Source organism: Schistocerca piceifrons, chromosome 3, assembly GCF_021461385.2.
Source record: "Schistocerca piceifrons isolate TAMUIC-IGC-003096 chromosome 3, iqSchPice1.1, whole genome shotgun sequence".
Taxonomy (NCBI): Eukaryota; Metazoa; Arthropoda; class Insecta; order Orthoptera; family Acrididae; genus Schistocerca; species Schistocerca piceifrons.
The window spans coordinates 556,751,547-556,779,517 of NC_060140.1; positions in this window are offsets into that span (position 1 = coordinate 556,751,547).

A 27,971-nucleotide genomic window follows, 5' to 3' on the forward strand; every position below is an offset into this window, starting at 1 on the left:
GCAGCATCAGCTATGCTGTGAGCAAAGCGAAAAAAAAAGACATAGCCATTCTGCAGCCACCGCACTAGACGGCAGCGTGCCTTACTGCAACGAATGTCATCACGCAATAACTTGTCTACTCAGCTGGCCACCCCAGTTCAAGAGATTTACTGTTGGCGTAGGATGGTGCCTTTATATCTGTACGAGACAGTCTGAAAAGATAATTAAGAACACAGCATGCAAACATTTCTTCACAGATGGGTGATATAACTCGTAATCGCGTGGTGCGATAAAAAAAGATTTTCTTCTCAAATACGTAAGAATGTGGACACCTCGGATGTGTCATGGTGACAACTGTGGTAAAACGAGCGAGAGAGCGCCGTTGAGCGACAGTGAAGCGCGATCATGCACACAGCGCGAACGTGATTAAGCCGGCATCCTGAGGTGAAAGGATGCGGCAGGTTAGCGGCCGTGCCATTTTCAGAGGAACCTTTCCGGCATTTGCTTGGATAGTCGCACAGTGAGACAAACCGTCGACCTCCCTAAGGCGAGTCCAGCGTACACTGTACCACCTTGCTCGGTTATAACCTATAATTTCGAGCGTCAGTCATCCCACTTAGAAATTTTCTATTTCCAACACAGACACAAAGAAATTTTGGCATTTACTGTGCGGGGATGTGCACTACAACGGAAAACTATTGCTATTTGAGTAAACAATTAGAGATAGTGATAACTTTTTCGAGGATTATTGCAGAAACAGTGAACAGGTAACATTATCAGTCTCTGTTAAAGGACTTTACGAAGCTTCATACGGATATGTTTGGTTTCAACAGTATATAAATTCTGTCTTACAACAAGGAACACAAACGCATTTTCGCGTTTCTCATATATTCTGACCAGATAAAACGGGCGTCCGAACAAGACAGCACCGCGTTTTGGGTTTTGCCCTTGGACGACGATAGTATGAACTGTAAAAGTTTGTGGCTTATGTTCAATTTTCTGTTCTCGTGAGGCCAGTACACACAAGTCGAGCCGCGCGGGATTAGCCGAGCGGTCTGGGGCGCTGCAGTCATGGACTGTGAGGCTGGTCCGGGCGGAGGTTCGAGTCCTCCCTCGGGCATGGGTGTGTGTGTTTGTCCTTAAGATAGTTTAGGTTAAGTAGTGTGTAAGCTTAGGGACTGATGACCTTAGCAGTTAAGTCCCATAAGATTTCACACACACACCGGACTCGTCGACCATTGAACGCATTCTTTAAGGGACCGAAGGCGTTATAGTCACATGGGAAGAGGTCAGGACTTACGGACGGGTACTCGAGTGTCTCCCATTGGTCCATAATGAATGAGGCTGGCCTCCCAGATCTGACGGCGTCTTGTGACGAACCGCGACCAGCATGGAACTTGGTGCACCTTTTGTTTTCCTGGTGCGCCAAACGGTCTTCTTTCTCTGATGGACGTCTATGGGTGCTGGTTCTCTGGCAGTCAAGAAAAGAATAAAAGGACACTGGTCCTGATTCATTGCATTTCGTAATAAAGTTCCCATAGCTCCCGTTTCTGCATTTAGCACACGCATGTGAGAAAAATACGAATGTCACACTACTCCCTTACGTGCATGTCGCTGTTTGTACACCCGCATCCAAGTCGAGCGACGTTGTATAGGGTATTCGCTGCGGCAACATCCACAAACGAAAACTTTTTGATCACCCCTTACACAAGTGTGAGGATCAACTTCACACACAAACGCACACCGACACACACACATACACACACACACACACACACACACACACACACACACATATATATATATATATATATATATATATATATATATATATATATATATATATATAGCTGGGCCTATGCAGGACTCTATTTGAAATATTAGTTCGCCCATATGCTTTCATGCGCAGCAGCTAAACTCGCTGCAAAATTCATTTAACTCGTCATCCTTCAATCGAAATTATTGAAGCAACTGCAATCTACGTAGATTTAAATTAAATACAAGTAGAAATAAATAAAATACCAATAAAAAAGATAAAAAGGGCTGTATCCCTTCGTAGGCAACACCAAAGAAATTAAATCAAATGAACGGATGATTGATAAAACACTCAAATAACTGAAATTGTGGTCATACAAAAATAAGTTCAAGCATGAAGTTGAAACTTCTTAATTTTTTACTTCAACTGCTGAGTGAAACTGAATGCAGGTGTTACTTTGCTAGTCCTTATCGTTTCATATCTGACCTACAAAATTTGCCCTGCCTAACAGAACTCAAACTTCTATTCATTAATTACCCACAATATTCAACGGTAACGCGATCTGGCTGCTTTAAAATTAACTCAGAAGAATGGCCCTGAATTAAAACAAATCCTAGTAATAACTCTTACATTTCGTAAGTCACTTACCTCACAGAAAATTTTCAGTACATGAACTACAGCAATGCCGCAGGCACCAATACTGCCAGCTGTTAAAAGTTTGTAGCTACTGAAGGCTCTAACTACTAACAGGAATGTGGTTAACAAAGGAAAGACTTTGTTGCAGAGCAAACAATGTATTTACCAGATTTTTCCTTAATCAAGTGACAAACAGTTCAAAAAAATTATATAATCATCAGTAATAAACCTCCATGATTGATACACATTCAGACCGTCCGCTCGCGCTAATACTGCAAACCTCCAACGCTGCTAATTATTAACCTCTAACATCCTTCACTGCTGACTGCTCACAACCAACTTCCATCACTGCTGGCTGTTCACCTCCAACTGTGAGTCCAACCAGCCACAGAGAGTCTCTTACACAGTGCGCACAGCGCTGTCAGAGTTATTAATGCAGACCGCTACATAGCGCTGCCAACATACAAACACATTAACAGCTTACAGAGTAAAATGACAATAACAGTAAACTGGAAGCAGATTCCCCAGACATTAATTAAACATGACTGGTTCTTAAAAAACAGAGTCCAGTTCCGTTAAACTATTTACAAAGTAATCTCCATCTCACAAATAAATAAAGTTCAATGTAGCGATTAGTATATCAAAACTCGCGTAATAATGTGTACATTCCAGCAGGCGAACCAGCAATATCTACAAAATGCAGTGGAAATAAACCGGAGTTCCAAGTTGGCCATCGCCTAACACTAGCAAAAAGTTAGAGTTCCAACCAGTTCACTGTTTCTAAGTCCCGTTCACCACCAAATTCTCATAAGTAAGAACGAAAGTCTAAGTATTCTCAAGCTCACTTGCCGCCAAAAGTCTATCACTTTACGACTTCTATTCGACGCTAACACCTGTCCAACATCAAGTTACCTCAGTGACGACCCAGTGCGGAATGACCAGGAGCGGCCATTCAAGCACGGCTACACGCCCCCATTTAGTCCATCAAATCTTACGACCAACACAAAGTACATAAAATATACCAACATTTAATATACCGGGTGATCAAAAAGTCAGTATAAATTTGAAAACTTAATAAACCACGGAATAATGTAGATAGAGAGGTAAAATTGACACACATGCTTGGAATGACATGTGGTTTAATTAGAACAAAAAAAAAAAAAACAAAGTTCACAAAATGTCTGACAGATGGCGCTGAACAGCAAAACGTCAGTGACTGCGCATGACAATCGTGTATAAAAGGAGCTGTAATGCGAGAGAGAATAAGATGCGCCAGCAGTCGCAGCATGTTGACGTTACCCGAAAAGGCGCTTTTAGTGAAGCTGTATTATCATAATGGGGAATGTGCTAGTTCAGCGTTACGATCCTATCGCCATAGGAAGGGGATTCGAACGGGGAAAGAGGTCCATTGACAAATGCAGCTGAGGCGAGAATGATTTCGAAGTTCGAAGCCACGGGTTGTTTAGACGATAGACCCCGTAGTGGCCGACCGAGCACAAGGTGTAATGCTGCTGAGACAGTTCAGGAAGAAATGGAGACTGTAGCGGGTTCGTCTATGCACGGGGAAGTCAGCGCTCGTGCAGTCGCACGTCGCACCGGCATTCCATACACTACTGTTTGGTTGGCACTTAGGCGTACCCTCCGATGCTATCCGTACAAAGTCCATCGGCATCATGAACTGTTACCTGGCGATTTAGTGAAGCGGAGGGCATTTGCGGTGTGGGCGTTTCAAAAGATGGCGGAAAATGATGATTGGTTGAGTAACGTGTTGTGGACCGACGAAGCTCATTTCACGCTCCGAGGGTCTGTCAACGCCCACAACTGTAGAATTTGGGCTACCGAAAATCCTAGAACTGTCGTGGAAACTCCATTGCACGACGAGAAAGTCACGGTATGGGTTGGATTTACCACATCTACCGTTATCGGGCCTTTTTTCTTCGAGGAAATGCGTGATTCTGGTTTTTTAACTGCTACCGTGACGTGTGAGAGGTACGCCGATATGTTACAGAATAGCATCATCCCCAGCCTGGCTGATAAACACCTGTTGCAACGTACGATGTTTATGCAGTATGGCGCTCCACCCCATATTGCTAGACGCGTGAAAGATCTCTTGCGCGCGTCGTTTGGTGATGATCGTGCGCACAGTCGCCACTTTCGTCATGCTTGGCCTCCCAGGTCTCCAGACCTCACTCCGTGTGATTATTGGCTTTGGGATTACCTGAAGTCGCAAGTGTATCGCGATCGACCGACATCTCTAGGAATGATGAAAGACAACATCCGACGCCAATGCCTCACTCTAACTCTGGACATGCTTTACAGTGCTGTTCACATTATTCCTCGACTACACCTATTGTTGAGGAATGATGGAGGATATATTGAGCATTTCCTGTAAAGAACATCGTTGCTTTGTCTTACTTTGTTATGCTAATTATTGCTATTCTGATCAGATTCAGCGCCATCTGTCGGACATTTTTTTAAACTTTTGTATTTTTTTGGCTTTAATAAAACGACATGTCATTCCAAGCATGTGTGTCAATTTGTACCTCTCTATCTACATTATTCCGTGATTTATTCAGTTTTCAAATTTATACTGAGTTTTTGATCACCCAGTATGCATAACTCAAAAACACAAAATATGATATGAAGATTAATAAAACCGACAAACGTCAGAGGGGGATTCCTGACTGGAAATGGTGAAAAAAAGTCTTATGAGCACGTGTCCGGAAATCCATCATTGCCACGGTAGATGGCGCTGGCGAATGAAAGTTCCTCTGACCACGTTCATTGTGTGTTGCAGGCTGTGTGATTGATGCAGCGTACTGTAAGAAGCATAATGATCCGGCATTCACGCCGGGAACAAGCCGACACGGTGTTTGTGCGCGGCCTAGCAGATGGAAACAGCACAGCTATACCAAAACAATTATCCTCACAGACACCAACCACATCACACAAAATTTCAAGCCCTTTTTTGGCGCCTGTGTGATCACAGGTCCTTTCACACAGACGAACTTACAGAGAGGCGGCGGACTATGTGTACACCCGGTTTGGAGGGTCACGTTCTACAGGACGTTGAGATGACCCCTAGTAAAAGATCCAGGCAAGTGGTCCACCAACATGGTACAAGCGAAGTACTCTTATGTGCACCCCGCATGACAACCGGTACTATAACTATCAGTGGCAGTGAGTGCAAGGAGGTTGGATGTACTTTCATTCAGCCGCACTATCTACAGTGGCAAAGATACATTTCCAGACACGTGTTCATAGGATCTTTCTTCTTCCATTCCCTGTAAGTAATCCGTACCTGCAGTTTGTCGGTTTTGTTAATGTTCATCCTGCATGTTAAAAGAAGCGTCTTTCGGTTTCCCTAGGATCATTCATAATGTCCTATGTCTAACAGTTTATCCACAATTAATGAAAACATGAAATTTCCACATACACACACGGTCAATATAAATAAAAAAAGTAGTTGTTGTTAATACATGATAGACAGTAAAGATGGCTGCTCAACAGAAGGATCTCTTTGTGCTCTATTTAACGTTGGTTTTAGATTTTATGTACATATTATCTCTTTCAAACGACTGATTTCTTTATTATAAGCTGAACTAACATTTCATTAATTAAACAAGATATCACTTCATGTACTACACATATGGTACATGCTTATGTAGGGAAAGTTACAGGGGAGATCACGCTGCATACATTTTCTGTATAAATGTAGAAAATACAATGTTCTGACACATGTACATAGGCATGCTTCTGCTCTTTGCAGCCATTGGTATAAATTTGTTCCTTACAATGTTTTAATGTATTTGCAGTAAAAGTAAATATTAATCACTCTGTAAAAATACAAAAATAACTGTTTTTGTATGAAGAAAAGAAAAAGACAATTAAGGAACCAAAACCGGTCGTAAAAACAGTTAAGCATGTTAATACCCACATTGTCGGAATTTAATTTTCCCAGATCATCTCTTGTCTAGTAGGCTTTGCAACATTATAGAAAAACATCTTTTCACAAAAAGGCTAAAGGGTTGTCATTCAGTCATAGGTAAGCGAATGAATCCAGATTTCAAGTATTCATTGAAATACTGGGTGCACTTGTCCTCAGCCACGCTGGAACAATACGTTTCGAAAACGCGCTGACTGCGTCGCTGTCTAGATACAACTGTTTTACATCACACCCCATGCCACTCTGCCACCATACAAGAGTGCAACCTGCAGGCCTGGCAAGCATCTGCATTTATGTTCAGTGTTTGATAGTTAATAAACACAGTCTTACAAATATCTTCTAACCCATTTCTTTCGTGGATAAATTACTTTTCTTTAAGATTCTCCCAATAAAACCCAGTTGGGTATCTGCGTTTTCTACAGTTTTGTTTTACGTTGTCATTCCACTTTAGGTCATTCTGAATGGTGATTGCTCGGTATTTTACGGTAGTTACTGTTCCACTCATTTGTCGGCAATAGTCTCATCGAACAGTAGTAAAACTCTATTCTGGTTTATTCTTCCATTTATTTACGTTCAGGATGAATTACCAATCCCGCACTAATCGTCAATGCTCTGCAAGTCTTCCTTCATTTTGGTACAGTCTTCTACAGACGTAACCTCTCTGTAGAACAAAACGTGGTCCACGACTTGCCTCACAAACTCCGCGGCGTAATTCTAGAGTTCATTAATCTACAAGTGAAATGTAAACACTCCCTGAAGATACTCCCGAAGTTAGCTTTTTATCTATTGATTTTGTTCCGTTAAGAAATGCGTTTTTATTTCTATCTGTAAGGAAGTCCAAAATCCAATGAGAAATGTTGTCCGATACTAACTAAACTCATATTTTGTGCACTAAATGACAGCATGGAACTGTATTGAATGTGTTCCGAAGTCAAGGAATTCATGCTGTTAAGGGGACAGCTTACATTCCGAATCCTACTGAATCTCTCTATGGAAGTACTGTTCACTTTTCGCCGTAACTACCATCCCCTAACTGTATTAGAAGCCAACAAGAACGTATCCATCACGAGGCAGAGGCGCCATAATGCCTCTTTATCTCACCTCAAATATAGAAAAAAGTGGTCTTCCGAATCAGAACTTTGACTTACAATAGAAAGTGATCTCGACAGAGATAAGGATTCTAATTTCACCAAAGTATGACAGTATGCGGAGGATGAAACCATCAGACTTATTGTTGAAGAGTTCCTGAACACTCTCTCTCCATGTCGATTATATTTTTTATATAAGTTTAAACTTATAGATCATTGTACTGTATTAATATACAGGGCGACAATTATTGAACTATATGACATAAAATCGTCATTAGCTTCTGAACGGTTTGCGTTAGGATGTTTAGACTGCATGGTTGACCGCGGGGCATGATGGGAGTTAATATCCGCTGTATGGTTTGGTTTAGCGACAAAGCCCATTTTCATTTCGATGGGTTCGTTAATAAGCAAAATTTTCGCATTCGGGGCACTGAGAATCCTCATTTCGCGATCGTCTGTTCAGTCTCTACGAATGACTGTGTGGTGTGCAATGTCCAGTCACGTAATAATCGGTGCGATATTCCTTGATGGCACGGTGACTACCGAACAGTACGTGAAGGTTCGGGCAGATAATTTTATTCCCATTATCCAAAGTGACCCTGATTCCGACAAGATGTGGTTCATGCAGGACAGACCTCGACGCCATCGAAGCAGCATAATTTATGATGTGCTGGAGGAGCACTTTGGGGACCGCATTCTGGCTCTAGGCTACCCAGAGGCCACTGGCATTGGCCGCCATTGGCCGCCATATTCCCCGGATCTAAACACAAGTGACTCCTTTTTTAGGAGCTATATTAAAGACAATCTGTACAGCAGTAACCACAAAACCATTGCTGAGCTGAAAGAGTCGTTCAGGAGATCATCGGCAGCATCGATATTCCGACACTTCAGAGGGTCATGCGAAATTTCGCTATTCGTCTGCACCACATCACAGACAATGATGGCAGGCATCAGGCATATTTAACACGTCATAACCCAAATCCGAATGTCTGTGTGTGAGCCATAGTTTGTAACTAATTTACGTTTTTTCTTCTTTCATATAGTTCAATAATTGTCACCCTGTGCCTCATGACTTTTTAAATCTTATGCTAATTTTGTATCTATGTGTCTTGTCTCCGATTTTTAAACTAGCTGTAAACAGCGGACGTTAAATTAGTTTCACTAAGATGTGACTGCACTAGATCAAATGTGACAAAGAGCAAGAAATCATTGTTTAAAGGGAAATGCTCTAAAGAAGAGTCTTTTAATCTAAATGGCCTATCGCGACCACTCTCTCTCACAAGAAAGTAGAGGAGGGAGGCCACCAAGCGGTCGAAGCTGGCAGAAAATGGAACTGGCAGAAGTCGTGAAAGAAAGCAGCACTTTTACTAATCGACAAATTCCAGAACTTGCTGAGGTTCTTCTCCTACAACACGCTCGATACATCATTAGAAACTCCTCAAAATAGTTTCTTGCTACAAGCATATCGGCGAATGTGAGTGAGGTTGGATTCAAGATAAGTAAAAAATGAAACAAAGATTTGGATTAAACAAAATAACTTGAGCCGCTTCGGCTAGTATCGATAAGCTGACCTGCATATCTTTGCCCATGTATGTTACTAAGGTTTATCCGCCGCCCGCGCAGATCACCTACGTATACCAACATTTCAGAGATTTGTTGCAGACAAGTGGCGCGAGAGGCGGGTATTCTGTGTTTCGGCACGGAATACCCAACTACTTCGAGATCGACCGCAGGCGTCACGCCATTCAGACACAGTCGGCAGCGGAGGAGTAGCTGGCCCCTCCTGTCCCGAAGTGCTGGCTTTTGGTCGTCGACGAGAGCGGCACCAGATTCCTACTCACAGTCCTACAGCATATTCTGGAATTGCTGCTAAATTTGGTGAGCGACTTTTGAACGTTTATTGTAGGGTACCTGAGCCACTGGCATCTGTTGCTAGAAAAGGTTTCGGCCAGGTTGTTGACTACTGGGAGTGACTGGTCAGATTTTGCACTTAAACTCAGGCGTGTTACGGGGAGCCAATGTTGGTTAGATGTGTTAGACAAGTTTACGTTCTCTACAGCTGTGTGCAATTCGTTCTTAACTGATGGGCATGCGAAGCTCTGAATCGAATAAAAGTCGTTGCCAATCAGACTTACGAAGGATACTGTTGTGTGGTATTGGTCATTCATTCGTATGTACGTGTTTAAACTGTTGGTGCAGCTGTGCTCTTCTTTACAAGAAAGTTTCGCAGTTCATTACTGTTTTTGCTTGTTCAGTTAGAAGTTTGTTTGGTGCGTTGTCGTTTTAATCGGTTTTGTGTGCAGATATCAGCCAGTTTGTGTTTTTATACTAGTTTCGTACCTTTTGATTAAACTGTTTTCTTTTGGTTATACACCCTGATTTTCACACATATTTAGTTTTCTAACTCCATAAGGAGACACTGTTTGCATTGAGAAACTTATGAATTTAGGAGTTGCTTCTGTAAAAGACGGATTTTATCCATGACGTTCTGATTCATTTTCCTGTAAGTTAATTTTAAGTAAAGTGCGTGCCTTGGTGTCTGTGGAGGTCACTGTCATATGTTTACAGGTTCTTATAATACCTAAAATTTTTCTTCATTGTTCGTGTCTGTTAAGATCCTAAAAATGTTTATCTGTGTGCTATAGAAGTATTGTCTACTGCGCTATATTGGTCTGCCTCCGGTTACGTGGCGTCCGGTTCCTGGATTTACTGGGCGGGTTTGAGTCCTACCCCATTTGGTATTAGCACGACAATTAAAAATGGTTCAAATGGCTCTAAGCACTAACGGACTTAACATCTGAGGTCATCAGTCCCCTAGACTTAAAACTACTTAAACCTAACTAACCTAAGAACATCACACACATCCATGTCTGAGGCAGGATTCGAAACTGCGACGGTAGCAGCAGTGCGGTTCCGGAATGAAGCGCCTAGAACCGCTCGCCACAGCTGCCGACGCCAATTAAACGAATCATTATTGTTTTTAATACTGTGACCAAAGTAATGGTGAAGCGGATTTCGTTATTTTATTGTACCTTGTCTGGTACAATTGTTTAAATGAGTGATGCTTATTTGAGGCCTTCAACAGAACCACACTACGAACTGTGAAATAAAAGTGAAACAATAAACAAAATTAAAATTTATGTTAAGTAATATTTAGTGCCGTGTTGTTCCTCCCCTTGTGTTTTACCACGCTTGGATGCTTATTGCCATCCTCTACACATGGTGGTACAGACGTTGCTGTTCGACCCTATCTTTTTCTTCGACAGAGACATTCTCACGATTATCCAGAGGGTAACATGGCCTTTCCGATCGTGGTGTTCCCGACCCTTTCGTGTGTGCCGCAGGTACCGTGGGATTACCGACAAAGTAAGTCTGCACCGTGGGTTTCCCAACCAGGGCCTCCCCTATGGCTGACTTACGCCATTCGTTGACCTGCAGCGGATTTCTTGTCAACGTCAGTCAGGCGGCGCCATCGCCGACAGCATTCGTTCCCATATAGTTTCATAAGCCGAAGCTACTTGCGCTCAGTACACTGTAAGTAACGGAAATAATTACAACGAATGCGAAGCCGTGTCTTAAGGTTGGCCACCGCACCCGGGTCCGCATAGGGTGTGAACAGTATGGGAATTGGTCGTGTGTAGATACCAAACTGCGTATGTTCCGAGGCCGTTTAAGGGCTGAGGGCTCCAAATGGTACCATCATTGCAAAGCAGCAGTATTCTTGCCTACCTAGCGTGTAAAGTGTCCCTTGGCCCGCACTATATGGTGGAGGTCAGCTGATCGGTTCAGCGACCTTCTTATAGATTTTTGTTTAAAGTAAACATACATCGCGAGGTGGCGTGTTTCGTCTGCGCGAGCGAAATATTTATTCCGTGACTTAGCGCTGCTCCATGGCGAGAGAAGAAAAGTAAGAAAATTGGAATGTGACTCGACTTGGTGACGAGACAGGATAACGAGAGGACGTGTAGGAAGTGTGTGCAATGAAACACTCATTGTTAGCCGCCATATTGTATAATTTGTGTTTTTGAGATTCACAAGCGATGTGTAATGTTAATGTGGAGTTTCGTAACGGCCGTAATTCAGTCTGTTACATTTCAAAGGTAATTGCGCGTAATTAATTTTGATCAAAGGATTCTGTGATGAAATGTTATGTACTACAGGCATGTGTAGGACTTCGAACATTTGGTGATCGATGTTGGTTGTAGAACCTACTTTAATAACACGGTCTGAAGCATAGAGAAAGATTTCTCTGCTAAAAAGAACTCATTTCACTCGCAAACAATCATCGAATGAGCAATTCGAGAAGATACTAAAGAAGTTTTCTTTCTCTCACATTTCAAGAATTTTACAGGCAACCGTCGGAGTCGACAGTTACATCTACACCACGAGAGTAACTTGTCTACGTGTAGGAAATTATGCTGTGGGAGTAGTCGAGCCAATCAAGATATTGTCCTTCACATACATACAAACAAACAGAGACACTACACACACTAGTTCCATAACAACGAGTATAATATTACCAGCTTAAAAACATTAATTTATGTTGTGCTTTGTATAATTTCATGTACGACTGATGGAATCATTCTATGTGAGCTACATCCGACATCAGACAGCCACGACAACGTGGGTCGATCACATATGAACTTCACGCAGTTCTACTCTTCAGTAAAGGCAAGCGCAAGAATGACATGCTAACTCATTGCACACATTGACCTGTCTTTGTAGATAACGACTGGGTTAGGAATATTTGTAGATTTCGTTATTATATGCATAAGTATATGGAGAGTGATATATATATATATATATATATATATATATATATATATATATATATATATATATATATGTGTGTGTGTGTGTGTGTGTGTGTGTGTTTGTTCATGTGTTCACATTTGTGGAGAGATAGTCTGGGGTATAGAATCTGGTGTGTATTTCCGTGGGGTAAAGCTGAATTGTGTCCAGAGTAAAGTAATCAAAAGAATAGTGACCAATTGAATTCTTATCGTTAAAACCAGATCACAGTTTGAAATGCAAAGGGAACGGGAAGAGAATGTGCAGCCCAGTGGTGATGAACAAAACCCAGGGCAAACGTTAGATGCTGGCGAAGGAGGATGCAAAGCATATGGCTGAGCTCTTACATCAAATGAAACAATTGATGAATACCGTAGCTAGCTTAGCTGCAGAAGTCTCAAAAATCTGCTATTCAAGTGAATATTTCCACGTCAGTTGAGAATTTAACCTCGGATCACTCCAACATATCTGCTGCTCAGAAGAAGCTGTTTGATGAGCAAGCGAATGTCAGCTGCGCAGGTGGCTCGTTCTGAAAATGTAGAAACCATACCTGTGAAACAGGCAAATATACTGGATAAAGTAACAAATCTGACCACAACTGAGAACAATTTAGTTACAGAATAGGCAGAGTTAGCCGAGAAAGTTAACGGTACAACAAATAAAGCGAACGAACTGCCCACAAGGGAAAATGTTGTTAAAGTATTAGCTGATGTGAGCACACAGAATTCAGGAAATAAATAAATAGTATGGATAAAACCCACGAACAATTTCCGATCGAAATAAACAGAGTAAACAGTGAAATTGAAACCGTGCGGGGGAGACAACAAACGGTAGAAGTAGAGGTACAAAATCTGGCCTCAACAGTAAGGGAATTAGCGTCCGGATGTGAAGGGCGACTGGAACAAAAGTTCCAAGAAAATCCAGCAGTTTAAGCAACAATTAGACGACTGGGTAGTGGATAAGAAACAGCAGGTGATATTGTCTGTTAATAGAGGTATCAAGGAAGCGGCAAAGAATATAGTGAGTAAAGGCCTACCGTCATCTCACCAAATAGATCAGAAGTCGACGGAAATCCGCGAGCAGCTACGAACTGAGTTCCAAGGATGGAAAGGAGAGGTTATACACAATTTGCAAACGTGCACTCAAAGGATAGAAGAACTACGGGGGATGGGGAGGGGTGCGGAGGAGGTGGGGCGGCTATTAAAGAAAGAAACGAAACCAGCCTAGAGTGGAGATCTAAAGGTAGCAATCATGGCTCTATGTATAATTGGAGGGGGGGAGGGGGCGCAGTACACAGATACAAGCCCAAACGAACATTTGTATGGAAGTATGTCACCAGTGAGTGATTATACCAGATCTATCATGGAAGGGGAAATGTTAAAGCATAGTCAATTCCAAATATTTCTTCCAGAAAAAGAGACATTAAATCCTGTTTTATTTATCAGAAGAATCAGAGGAGTATTACCACGAGCTTGGTCTGATCGACAGAAAATCGAATATGTGTCAGGATACATCCAAGGCGATGGGAGTGTGTGGGTCACTGACAATAAACATGTATCACAGCTACGAAGAATTTGACAAGGCATTCCTCAATAGATATTGGTGAAGAGGTATTCAGAAGAGACTGAAGAAGGAAGTAGATTATCCGGAACCCTTCTCTTACCGAAAAGATACTTGGAAAAATGTTTGAATAAAGACAGATATTGGGAACAACCAATAGATCACAAAAGTACGATAATGATCATCAAAGTTCAGCTTCTCATGGATATCAGGGAAAGACTGTTGCATGTTTCACAAGATGATCTGGAAGAATTCATGTCTGCAGTAGATTCAATCGATTTGCTACAGGAGAAACGAAGAGGAAGGAGTAGTTACAATAAATCCTGTCAAATGGAAAATAGGCAGATAGGTTATAAGAGTAATATAGGAAGAATGAATGGAAGGTAAATGAATAATTTTCATTGAACGTATGTGAGTAAAGGTTACAAAAATGGAGCAAACTGTATGAAACAGCAGAATAACGGAAGAAATTATGAGCCGAACAGAAACAGACAGAGGCGATTTGAAAGGAGGTACAATCCGGTATATAATGACCACAGAAATCAAGGACAAAGTAATCAAACTATATACGACATGAAGCCAAGGCCAATAAATAATCAAGCCTGGTGAGAACAACCATCGGTCATAGTTGAAGCAACCGATGACAAAAGAATGAGCGGGTGAACAGTCTGCCAAAGATGCCACGTAATAAGCCCACTTAGAATGAAAAAAGTAAGTTGGCTTTAGTGAACATGACCGAAAGGGCCAGAAACAGAAAGGTAAAATATGACAGTAAGTTAAAGAAAGTACAAACTTTGGCTGTGGCGGATAGAGTGATGTTGCACACTCATCCATATGCATCTTTACTGAAGAAGAGGAACAGGAAATGACGATTGTTATTTGTTGGACCGTTTGAAATAAGAAGGATTCCACATCCTGGGGCATATCTATTGGCCTACCCAGTGACAGGAAAGGTGAAGGGACTCTATCCTCACCATGATATCAAAAAGTACTATGCAGAGTGAAAATTACAATTCGTCCAGTCTCTAGTAAAGTTTGTGTATATTAAGGAGATTTTATTTCATTGAGGTTTTAGGTGTAGGTAGGTTTAGTTAGATAAGTAAGTGTATTGATGTTTGTTTTCAGCAGAACCACAGAAGGAGAGCTAATGTTGATTGTATACTTTTATGTGTATATGAATAACTTTTGTGTGTATTTGCTGAATGAACTTTAATTTTGTGTGTGTTCATGTTCTCGATTAAGTATAAATAGTAATGTAGTTCATGGGTGATAGTACCAGTACTTACTAAAAGCAAATATTTTGACAGGAAATGAGTCCAAATAGCTCTGGACACTGAACTTCACGCACTTGTCTGAGAAATACGCTGGGGCAGAATAATTTTTCCTGGAATACTAGACAACAAAGAGCAGGGGTGTGCATGTTGTTTTGTGGTTACTACAATGTGGTGGACCTATGGTACATAACCAAATTTTGAGTGTAATGTAACATGTAAACTAACGGTGGCTGAGTTATGTTAGATTCGGATGCTAGCGCCAAATTACCATGTATTAGTGGTTGAATGTTTGTATTACTTGAGCAATTGGACTTACAGTGAAGCAAGCAAAGTAATATGGCCTTGTAAATAAGGGCATTTATGACTGATTAAATGACGCCGCGCGGGATTAGCCGTGCGGTCTGGAGCGCTGCAGTCACGTACTGTGCGGCTGGTCCCGGCGGAGGTTCGAGTCCTCCCTCGGGCATGGGTGTGTGTGTTTGTCCTTAGGATAATTTAGGTTAAGTAGTGTGTAAGCTTAGGGACTGATGACCTTAGCAGTTAAGTTCCATAAAATTTCACAAACATTTGAACTTTTTTTTGATTTAATGACATATGAAGTTGTCTGAATGTAAGTTGTAACGCCGGAAATGCATATCCTCCTATTTCCATCTATTGTACTATAAATTTTTTCCTTATTTTGTTACCTGTAGATATGACATTTCTGTGTCTTTATACACTCCTGGAAATGGAAAAAAGAACACATTGACACCGGTGTGTCAGACCCACCATACTTGCTTCGGACACTGCGAGAGGTCTGTACAAGCAATGATCACACGCACGGCACAGCGAACACACCAGGAACCGCGGTGTTGGCCATCGAATGGCGCTAGCTGTGCAGCATTTGTGCACCGCCGCCGTCAGTGTCAGCCAGTTTGCCGTGGCATACGGAGCTCCATCGCAGTCTTTAACACTGGTAGCATGCCGCGACAGCGTGGACGTGAACCGTATGTGCAGTTGACGGACTTTGAGCGAGGGCATATAGTGGGCATGCGGGAGGCCGGGTGGACGTACCGCCGAATTGCTCCACACTTGGGGCATGAGGTCTCCACAGTACATCGATGTTGTCGCCAGTGGTCGGCGGAAGGTGCACGTGCCCGTCGACCTGGGACCGGACCGCAGCGACGCACGGATGCACGCCAAGACCGTAGGATCCTACGCAGTGCCGTAGGGGACTTCACCGCCACTTCCCAGCAAATTAGGGACACTGTTGCTCCTGGGGTATCGGCGAGGACCATTTGCAACCGTCTCCATGAAGCTGGGCTACGGTCCCGCACACCGTTAGGCCATCTTCCGCTCGCGCCCCAACATCGTGCAGCCCGCCTCCAGTGGTGTCGCGACAGGCGTGAATGGAGGGACGAATGGAGACGTGTCGTCTTCAGCGATGAGAGTCGCTTCTGCCTTGGTACCAATGATGGTCGTATGCATGTTTGGCGCCGTGCAGTTGAGCGCCACAATCAGGACTGCATACGACCGAGGCACACAGGGCCAACACCCGGCATCATTGTGTGGGGAGCAATCTCCTACACTGGCCGTACACCACTGGTGATCGTCGAGGGGACACTGAATAGTGCACGGTACATCCAAACCGTCATCGAACCCATCGTTCTACCATTCCTAGACCGGCAAGGGAACTTGCTGTTCCAACAAGACAATGCACGTCCGCATGTATCCCGTGCCACCCAACGTGCTCTAGAAGGTGTAAGTCAACTACCCTGGCCAGCAAGATCTCCGGATCTGTCCCCCATTGAGCATGTTTAGGACTGAATGAAGCGTCGTCTCACGCGGTTTGCACATCCTGCACGAACGCTGGTCCAACTGAGGCGCCAGGTGGAAATGGCATGGCAAGCCATTCCACAGGACTACATCCAGCATCTCTACGATCGTCTCCATGGGAGAATAGCAGCCTGCATTGCTGCGAAAGGTGGATATAAACTTTACTAGTGCCGACATTGTGCATGCTCTGTTGCCTGTGTCTATGTGCCTGTGGTTCTGTCAGTGTGATCATGTGATGTATCTGACCCCAGGAATGTGTCAATAAAGTTTCCCCTTCCTGGGACAATGAATTCACGGTGTTCTTATTTCAATTTCCAGGAGTGTATATTGTAATTGTTTTACTATTTGCATTTATATAAGCATTATGTCGATGTATAATTGGTTTGTTTTGTAAATATTATTTGTATTTTTACGCTGGGTCTTGCCTAGGGAAAACTATGGTATCGAACGATTACATCGATAGGTCGTGTGGAGAACCGAAGTGTTTAGGATCTTTGGTAGTGTTAATTCTGCCGCATGGAACGCGGGCAGAGGGAGTCTGGCTGGCGTAGGGCGGTGGAGCAGGTGTGTTGTGTGACGCTCTCGCGAGTTGCCGCGCTTTCGAGGTTTGGCAGCATGTAATTGCGCTCGACTTGCTATGATAGTTTCTGACACGGTGTCGCGGACGGGAAGCATTAGCTGGCGGACATCAAGAGCCCGTTTCGCCTGGTGACCGTGTCGAGAAGAAGGCGCGCCAACATCCAGCTTCTGCAACAGCGACGGCCGACAATGAGTGACTGTCGCCGCCTCCCCGATCGACGGATGCAAACCTTCAATCAAAGAGCAAGGAAGACTAAAAGCACGTAAAGTTTTAGAACTGTATGGCAGACCTCAGCTTTTCAAACTGTTACATCAAAAAAATACAGCAACTTAGCATGGACCTTTGTCGTTCATTGTCCCAATTGCTTTACCAAGCAGGGTCCCTTCCTTTTCTGTAGTGAACCCCAGTGTCGTTGAAATTCATACACCAGCATTAAAGTAATATCATTCCATTTCACTGCTTTAATTTCAAAGTTCAGTTAATGTATTCATAGCTGGCTACAGTATTTAGATTACACAAGCAGAAATTAAGAGTGCGAGTTTTGTTACCATATTTTAGCTTACCTGTGACTGCAGCTCAGCTTGGTACGTACTAAATTTTACTATTGTTAATTGTTCAGAATCATTTAATTCAAGTTCCAAGTTAAATCTCTTATTTCTACATTGCGTACCTTCAAGTAGTTTTTGAAATGATTGTTGAGGTAGCCCAAGACTAACCTATTTTACTGAATTTCGTAGTGTTTCAGAAACAAAGTTCACTATAATTTCAGTCACTAAATTAACTTTCAATTTTCCGGTTTTATTAATTCTTTTGCTAAATTAAGTCAGAGTGTAGCGAAATTTATTATTTCTGACAAACATTCACACAGCACGTGTCAACCTTCAGTTGCCACGCCTTTAGTCTAATTATATGTGCATTAATCTTTCATTTTCAGTTATTATAGTAGTTGTCCATAGGACGGGCGACCGTAATTTTCCCCAAATCTCAAATATCTAACTAACGCCAATTAATTGTTAACGTAACGACCGCACATTTACTTTCTTTATTAGTTTTACCCTTTCCTCAAAATTAATTTACACCAATTTCATTTGCATTTTTCCTTTCATGTAGATGTAACCCTTTCCTCCCTCTTTACCGACAAATTAACTTCGGTGACGATTGCTTTTCCCCAATTTGCATTAGGTGTACGCGGTTTAATTTTTCACTGTCATTAAGGTCTATAAGTGAGGGGGAGGTTACAAAGTGCAGTGTAATTGTGTGTGCCCATGGATAACCTGTGACTGTTGACAGGGTACAGCTAATGCAAAATAATTAGGAACATTATGAGAATTCATATCGTGTTGAGACCGATCCAAGGACTACTTCGAGGACAATAGGATATAAAACCAGTGACATTTAACAGAAATGTTAAAAATGTGAAAGAATGGTGAAAAGTGAACAAAGAAAAACTCGATCCGAATCTATCATGCCAGTGCAAAAACATGTTAGCATTGTTACTAACAATTTCAGGACCAAGAAGAAATTCTGAGCAAGGGGTCAGAATGCCTAGACTTTTCGTTCTGTTTCATGTTCACCACATCCCATTCCTGACCCAGGTGCTAGCCTCTAACCACCTGGCCCACCACGAGGAACAACCCGAGCCCGATCCATCGACTACGCATCCCGGTAGCAGGCGTGGGGGAGACAGTCATCATAAGAGACGAGCCCGCCTTGCAGCGCCCAGCTTCCCTGAGAGATCGACCGACTTCACCCAGCATCTGTGCGATAACTAATTGTCAATAAACTGAACAAGAAGATTGTTATTTAAATTTATGAACTTCAATCACAAGTACCAATATGCGAAATGGGATTAGGAAACCAGTTCGGCTGACCTCATTCCTGTTTTCTATCGTTACACGGGGACGCTTTGCCCAGATGTGGAAGTCTTAGATCTAAAAAGGCCATGGCCCTACCAATCGCCTGTTGTCAATGGTGTTTGGTAAACGTACTCCAGCCTTTAATAATCATAATTCCGTGCGACTAATACACAGTGCATTTCGCAAAATGTTGTTACGAAACTATATAATGCCTTAAATTGCCCCTTGCCTTGTACTAACTAGTAGACCTCATTCCTGTTTTCTATCGTTACACGGGGACGCTTTGCCCAGATGTGGAAGTCTTAGATCTAAAAAGGCCATGGACCTACCAATCGCCTGTTGTCAATGGTGTTTGGTAAACGTACTCCAGCCTTTAATAATCATAATTCCGTGCGACTAATACACAGTGCATTTCGCAAAATGTTGTTACGAAACTATATAATGCCTTAAATTGCCCCTTGCCTTGTACTAACTAGTAGACGTAGGACATCCGGTTGAAAGACATTCATAAGTGAATATATTTCGCAAGGTGGCGCATTTCGCCTGCGCGAGCGAAATATTTATTCTGTGACTTAGCGTTGCTTCACGGCGAGCGACGAAATCGAAGAAAATTGGAATGTGACTCAACTTCCTGACGAGACAGGATAACGAGAGGACGTGTAGGAAGTGTGTGCAATGAAACACTCATCGTTAGCCACGTTATTGTATAATTTGTGTTTTTGAGATTCACAAACGATGTGTAATGTTAATGTGGAGTTTCGTAACGGCAGTAATTCAGTCTGTTGTAGGCAGCTGGTTCGCCACTTTTCTGCCAAACTCTATTAAAAGTTGAGCAGAGTCACCTTTTTTGTACTCCGACAGGAGCATTTTTCCTCTGTTCTTCTATATGAATGAAGATAGCAATTTGGGATGAGTTTTAACTTACATGTGTGACTGTAACGTTTTTATTTTAAGAAGAACCATCCGATTTTACAAGAGCATATTTTTTACATGCTTACACATGCAATGTTTGAGCACTTTCTCTATTTACGCTTAACGTCGAAGTTTTCATTTTGTCTTTCACAAATATTCAGTGTCCCTCCTGCCAGGCACTCAACAAACATTTATATATACGCTACTGGCCATTAAAACTGCTACACCACGAAGATGAAGTGCTACAGACGCGAAATTTAACCGACAGGAAGAAGATGCTGTGATATGCAAACGATTAGCTTTTCAGAGCATTCACACAAGATTAGCGCCTGTGGCGACACCTACAACGTGCTGACATGAGGAAAGTTTCCAACCGATTTCTCATACACAAACAGCAGTTGACCGGCGTTGCCTGGTGAAACGTTGTTGTGATGCCTCGTGTAAGGAGGAGAAATGCGTACCATCACGTTTCCGACTTTGATAAAGGTCGGATTGTAGCCTATCGCGATTGCGGTTTATCGTATCGCGACATTGTTGCTCGCGTTGGTCGAGATCCAATGACTGTTAGCAGAATATGGAATCGATGGGTTGATCCCAACGGCCTCGTATCACTAGCAGTCGAGATGACAGGCATCTTATCCGCATGGCTGTAACGTACCGTGGAGCCTCGTCTCGATCCCTGAGTCGACAGATGGGGACGTTTGCAAGACAACGACCATCTGCACGAACAGTTCGACGACTTTTGCAGCAGCATGGACTATCAGCTCGGAGACCATGGCTGCGGTTACCCTTGACGCTGCATCACAGGCAGGAGCGCCTGCGATGGTGTACTCAACGACGAACCCGGGTCAACGAATGGCAAAACTTCATTTTTTCGGATGAATCCAAGTTCTGTTTACAGCATCATGACGATCGCATCCGAGTTTGGTGACATCGCGGTGAACGCACATTGGAAGCGTGTATTCGTCATCGCCATACTGGCGTATAACCCGGCATGATTTTATGGGGTGCCATTGGTTACACGTCTCGGTCACTTCTTGTTCGCATTGACGGCACTTTGAACAGTGGACGTTACATTTCAGATATGTTACGAGCCGTGGCTCCACCCTTCATTCGATCCTTGCGAAACCCTACATTTCAGCAGGATAATGCACGACCGGGCCTTTCTGGATATAGAAAATGTTCGACTGCTACCCTGGCCAGCACATTCTCCAGATCTCTCACCAATTGAAAATGTCTGGTCAAAGGGGGCCGAGCAACTGGCTCGTCACAATACGCCAGTCACTACTCTTGATGAACAGTGGTATCGTGTTGAAGCTGTATGGGCAGCTATACCTGTACACGCCATCCAAGCTCTGTTTGACTCAGGCGTATCAAGGCCATTATTACGGCCAGAGGTGGTTGTTCTGGGTACTGATTTCTCAGGACCTATGCACCCAAACTGCGTGAAAATGTAATAGTATAATATATTTGTCCAATGAATACCCGTTTATCATCCGCATTTCTTCGTGGTGTAGCAGTTTTAATGGCCAGTAGTGTATATTACTAGAGGTTAAAAATACCGCTTCAATTGTAAATTTCTTAAATTATCACGACTGGTTTCGGGCTCTCATAAGCCCATCCTCAGGTGTCGCAACTGTGGTGTGGGCCCCGAACGCCGCGGTGGTCGTATGCTAGAGCTATGAACTCATAGGTTGCACAGCGCGATCTCCGGCAGGCAAAGCTTTCGTGTTTATACGTTGTTGAGGGCATCCGGCACCAGGGCAATCCCGCGGCCAATCTGAGCACGTGGCGCCAAGTTTCCGTAGTTTAAAAATTATGCGCCGGCCGGTGTGGCCAAGCGGTTCTAGGCGCATAGTGCTCAGAGCCATTAGAACCAAAAATTATGCGTTGTCGACCTACACAACATCAGTAATTTTGTTTCCTACTGGCATCAGCTATCCAAGGTTAAATTTTCGTGACACAATTTTTCTCCACCCTATATATCGTCTACATTAACACACATAGGAATTATAGACAGTGGCTGCGATTAGGCACTGATTTAAATTAATGCCCACTAGCAGCCAATGTCTGAAACTCCTTCGTGTCTTAATTTAGAAGACAATCAAACTCACTGCACAATTTTGCAAGCACGCTTGGATTTCCTACTTTCAGCGCTATGACATAGAGGCTTCACGGTTCAACCAAAGCTAACTCTTGGAATGGGAATCACAGAGACGGACTCTTTTACAGACGCCCACGAAGAATCAACATACCGAGAGGTCAGAGGGCTTTTGACGCCAATAATAACAATACAAGTTCCACACGGCCCTTACCCTGCAGCACATGAAAGTACCGTAATCTCGGTGAAAATCACGCAGCACAATTGTAACTGAACAGCACCTGTTGAAACGGGGAATGCGGAATGCCTTTTGTTATTGTGTTATCACCATCTCTACTTAGTGTGCATTGAGTACTGAACAAGTGAGCAAACAAGGTGACACCTACTGGCAAGCACGTGAACCAACACCCACAACTGACGCCAAAGCAAACTTTAAATTCTGACGCGTAAGTGAAAATTCAAACCAATTTTCTCTCTTCACTCATATAGAAGATGTTGTTGTTGTGGTCTTCAGTCCTGAGACTGGTTTGATGCAGCTCTCCATGCTACTCTATCCTGTGCAAGCTTTTTCATCTCCCAATACCTACTGCAACCTACATCCTTCTGAATCTGCTTAGTGTATTCATCTCTTGGTCTCCCCCTACGATTTTTACCCTCCACGCTGCCCTCCAATACTAAATTGGTGATCCCTTGATGCCTCAGAACATGTCCTACCAACCGATCCCTTCTTCTGGTCAAGTTGTGCCACAAACTTCTCTTCTCCCCAATCCTATTCAATACTTCCTCATTAGTTATGTGATCTACCCATCTAATCTTCAGCATTCTTCTGTAGCACCACATTTCGAAAGCTTCTATTCTCTTCTTGTCCAAACTATTTATCGTCCATGTTTCACTTCCATACATGGCTACACTCCATACGAATACTTTCAGAAATGACTTCCTGACACTTAAATCAATACTGGATGTTAACAAATTTCTCTTCTTCAGAAACGCTTTCCTTGCCATTGCCAGCCTACATTTTATATCCTCTCTACTTCGACCATCATCAGTTATTTTGCTCCCCAAATAGCAAAACTCCTTTACTACTTTAAGTGCCTCATTTCCTAATCTAATTCCCTCAGCATCACCCGACTTAATTAGACTACATTCCATTATCCTTGTTTTGCTTTTGTTGATGTTCATCTTATATCCTCCTTTCAAGACACTGTCCATTCCATTCAACTGCTCTTCCAAGTCCTTTGCTGTCTCTGACAGAATTACAATGTCATCGGCGAACCTCAAAGTTTTTATTTCTTCTCCATGAATTTTAATACCTACTCCGAATTTTTCTTTTGTTTCCTTTACTGCTTGCTCAATATACAGATTGAACAACATCGGGGACAGGCTACAACCCTGTCTTACTCCCTTCCCAACCACTGCTTCCCTTTCATGTCCCTCGACTCTTATAACTGCCATCTGGTTTCTGTACAAATTGTAAATAGCCTTTCGCTCCCTGTATTTTACCCCTGCCACCTTTAGAATTTGAAAGAGAGTATTCCAGTCAACATTGTCAAAAGCTTTCTCTAAGTCTACAAATGCTAGAAACGTAGGTTTGCCTTTCCTTAATCTTTCTTCTAAGATAAGTCGTAAGGTCAGTATTGCCTCACGTGTTCCAGTGTTTCTACGGAATCCAAACTGATCTTCCCCGAGGTTGGCTTCTACTAGTTTTTCCATTCGTCTGTAAAGAATTCGTGTTAGTATTTTGATAGAGGATGTACCCTTGTGAAATCGGATGAATATTCTCGAAACATTCTGTACAATAATAGGGGCTCTTTTCTCATGTTAATCGTACAGACAGCTTACACGTCACCATCATACGTATTCTCCGACATTATGTTAGACCAGTGGAAAGCGTCAGTTCGAATAGAAAATAATTCTAATCCCATTTTGTCAGAATTATTTCTCGGAATTTACAGGTTACTAGGTCAGTTCAAAATGATGTCATTGTAAAGTGGAAATATCATGGAAACGCGAAACCTAGCCATCACCTTTGGAGGGCTGAGAAACTAGGTAAAAAAAAAAAAAAAAGGTTCAAATGGCTCTGAGCACTATGGGACTTAACTGCTGAGAGTCATCAGTCCCCTAGAACTTAGAACTAGTTAAACCTAACTAACCTAAGGACATCACACATATGCATGCCCGAGGCAGGATTCGAACCTGCGACCGTAGCGGTCGCGCGGCTCCGGACTGTAGCGCCTAGAGCCGCTCGGCCACTCCGGCCGGCAGAAACTAGGTAACAGAGGGTAAATACTGTCAGATATACACATAAGTACGTTCTCTTGGAGCTCAGATACAAAGTTGTCAGATAAAATCGACTGTCGAAAAGCGATGTACCTGGTATCCATGTTGCACTGATGTCTAGAGATCACTGATTACGAGTATGTGACACTGCCTGGAATTGTGAAAAACACATCACACTTGTCTGGAGAAGTGTATATACACTGCTGATTATTAAAATTGGAACTCCAGAAACCGATGTAAATAACTAAATTTTACTTATTGTGTGTATACATTATACTAGGAAGGATACGTGTTTAAATTTGTAGATGATTTGGTGGGTTTATAGCTTGCAAAATTTAGCAAACAGCAACAATGGCTACTCCACGACTGATCATAGAGTAGAACTGAGCTTGGATTTCAAATACGAGTACGTCCTTCCATGCTGCTTCATCTCTGTTCTAGAGTTCATCAGTCGTAAGGGCTCACGAATGGTGGTGTGCCAGAATCTCAGTAACTCGAGTACGTCCTTCCACGCTGCTTCACCTCCGTCCTAGAGTTCATCGTCCTAGCGGCTCACGAATGGTGGCGTGCCAGAATCTCGGTAACCCATGGCAGATTTGTTTTCAATGGCTAAGCAACTCGCCAGGGTAACAGTCGAATCGGCCAACACACTGTCGCGTTTTCTTGTTGAAGCAGAACGTCATTGGAACCACTTAGATGGGACATAGTCACTGGCCTTAAAACGTCAGTAATGTAATGACTACTGTCCATATTACCAGTCATGCGAACTAGAGATGATCGTGTAGTGTACTCAATACCACACTTAAAGCTAAAACAGTTTATGGATACATAAAATAAAAAAAAATCGTATTGAATGCAGTACATACGTAACTCAATGTACCAACTAAGCAGCAGCAACTTTCATTGAAGAGAAAATTGCCACACGGGCGTGATAATACAAAATGGAAAGCAGCAAAACTATCTGCAGAAACACAACGAACTAGTTCCACAGCTGTTCCTTCAGATTACTAACACCAGAATCTACAACACACACGCCTTTTGAAGAGGATTCCATTACTTGGAAAATTGAATGAAATGTGAGAATGTTCCAGTCACTAGACTCCATTCCAAATTATTACGTGTCTAGGAAACTGTCATATTAAGGAGAAACAGCGATAGAACCATCATAGAAACCAAGTGAAGGAAGACAAACTTATTTAACAAGCCATTGGAAGCAGGTAGTTCTAGATTTATTGTCAAGCCGAATCAGCATGTCACTGACAGGAAAATTTGGGGCAAGATAAATTATTGAGTACCTTACAGAGGTGTGTTGAAATATACATTTAAAATGCGTGATACATGATAACATATTCCATGTTTTGTAGCAGACGATACAGTAGTTCACAGAAACATACTGACCTGGTATTTTGTCTATTGATGAGATATCTGTCATTACCAAAATGTACGATAGCCCTACTGGCCTTGAAATTGGGCATGAAAGTATTTAATATACATGTACAGCTATAGTTGGACCCTTTGCAGCGACACGACGTGCCGCTTTACATAATCACGTCGCTGTTCGCGCCCCTTACTGAAACTCCCAGCAAGCACGTGATCATACAGCAAATAAGCATCTGCAAGGTGTAATCTGAAGCTGATGTTGGCGCAGCAATGCCACTCATCAGTCTGGAGACGTTCAAGCTTTTGTGTTTACCAGCACTCATATCCCCACGAGGGCGTGTGCTTACGTATAATAAGCAAGCTCTACCACTCAAGACCCACGTCAGCACAACTAAGAACAAAATTGTATACTTCTTTTTTTGTTTTATCTAGTCTCCTGAGTTTGTACTCTATTTAGTCATGTAAAGCGTATGTTTCCACGAACCTACTATGCTGTCATAGTAGGAGGAGAGGTGATACTCCTACGTGGCGCGTCCCAGGTGGCGGATAGGGAAGTCCTCACCGGTTTACTGGCGGACTTGAGTGAAATAAAATAGCTCTCGCGGACCAAACACACCCTCTGCGGTTAACAACCGGAGTTGTAAATCGGAGCATGCTCCAAATAAGGTTGACAACCTTCGACAGTCAAAAATGGAAAGGTCTTTTAGGAAAAAAATTCCACCGTCCTGCTCAAAAAGGCAGGAAACGGCTACATCGGATTCGGTGGGTAGTCAACTAGAAGACAGCAACGAATCGGAGCGTTTGCAACCATCCAAATGCACACTAAAACACAAAAAGAAGATTAAACATGAGCAAATAAATTATATAGCAACACACAATATAAACTCACTACTTCAGACCGGAAAACTCAAGGAGCTCACAGATGAACTAAATAAACAAAAAATTTTAATAACAGGGATCCAAGAAATGAGAAACACCACAGAGGACCCATTCGAATCACAAGGATATAGAATTTATAATGGGAAACCAGGACCGAGGGCAATGAAACAATGTCCCCAGTTTGGAACAGGGTTTTTAGTAAACATAAAAATAATAGATTCAGTAACGGATTTCCAAGCAGTATCACCAAGAGTTGCGACTCTAAGCTTTAAAACAATGAATAAAACCTATACAATAATAATTGCTCATGCCCCAACAAATGAAAAAAATTGTCTAACAAAAACAAAGGAAGAGGTAGATAAATTTTGGGACCTTCTAGAACCAACTGTGAACAGAGTAAATAAAAAGAATATAAAAATCTTATTGGGAGATTTCAATGCTCAGTTGGGAAAAGAAAGGAAATATAAAGATATAATTGGAAAATGGAGTCCACATAAATTTACAAACAAAAACGGTCAAAGACTTGAAGAACTCTGCAGAGAACACAACCTTATATCTAAATCAACATACTTTAAGAGGAAGCCAAGTAAACTTAAAACATGGAAACATCCAGACTGGAGGAAGGGCGAGTGGCAGCTAGACCATGTCTGTATGGACAAAAATTTTCATAAGGAGATCCACAATGTTAGAGTACTGAGAGGAGTAGACACAGGCTCAGACCATTATATGGTTAAAATTAAAATCAAATTCACACTGTTAAAGAAGATGACCGGAAAAACTAATAAAATAAAAAGGAGGTTTGACCCACATCAGCTAATTAAAAATAATAAGTACCAACAAATAACACAAACCATCAAATTAACAGATGATCTAGAACAACTAGTGCCTAATCTTAAAAAAGAAGCAGAGAATCTAGCTCCCTTGAATCCACAAAAGAAACATGCATGGTGGACATCAGAATGTGACAAATTCCATGAAGATAGACACCAAGCATGGTTAAAGTTTCAAACACATAAAAGTGAAGAAAATGCCATCAACCTAAAAAATGAAAGAAAAAAATTCACTCAAAATATTAGAAGAATCAAGAGAGGATTTCATAAGGATATTATAAAGTCTATAGAAGGTAATTATCATAAAA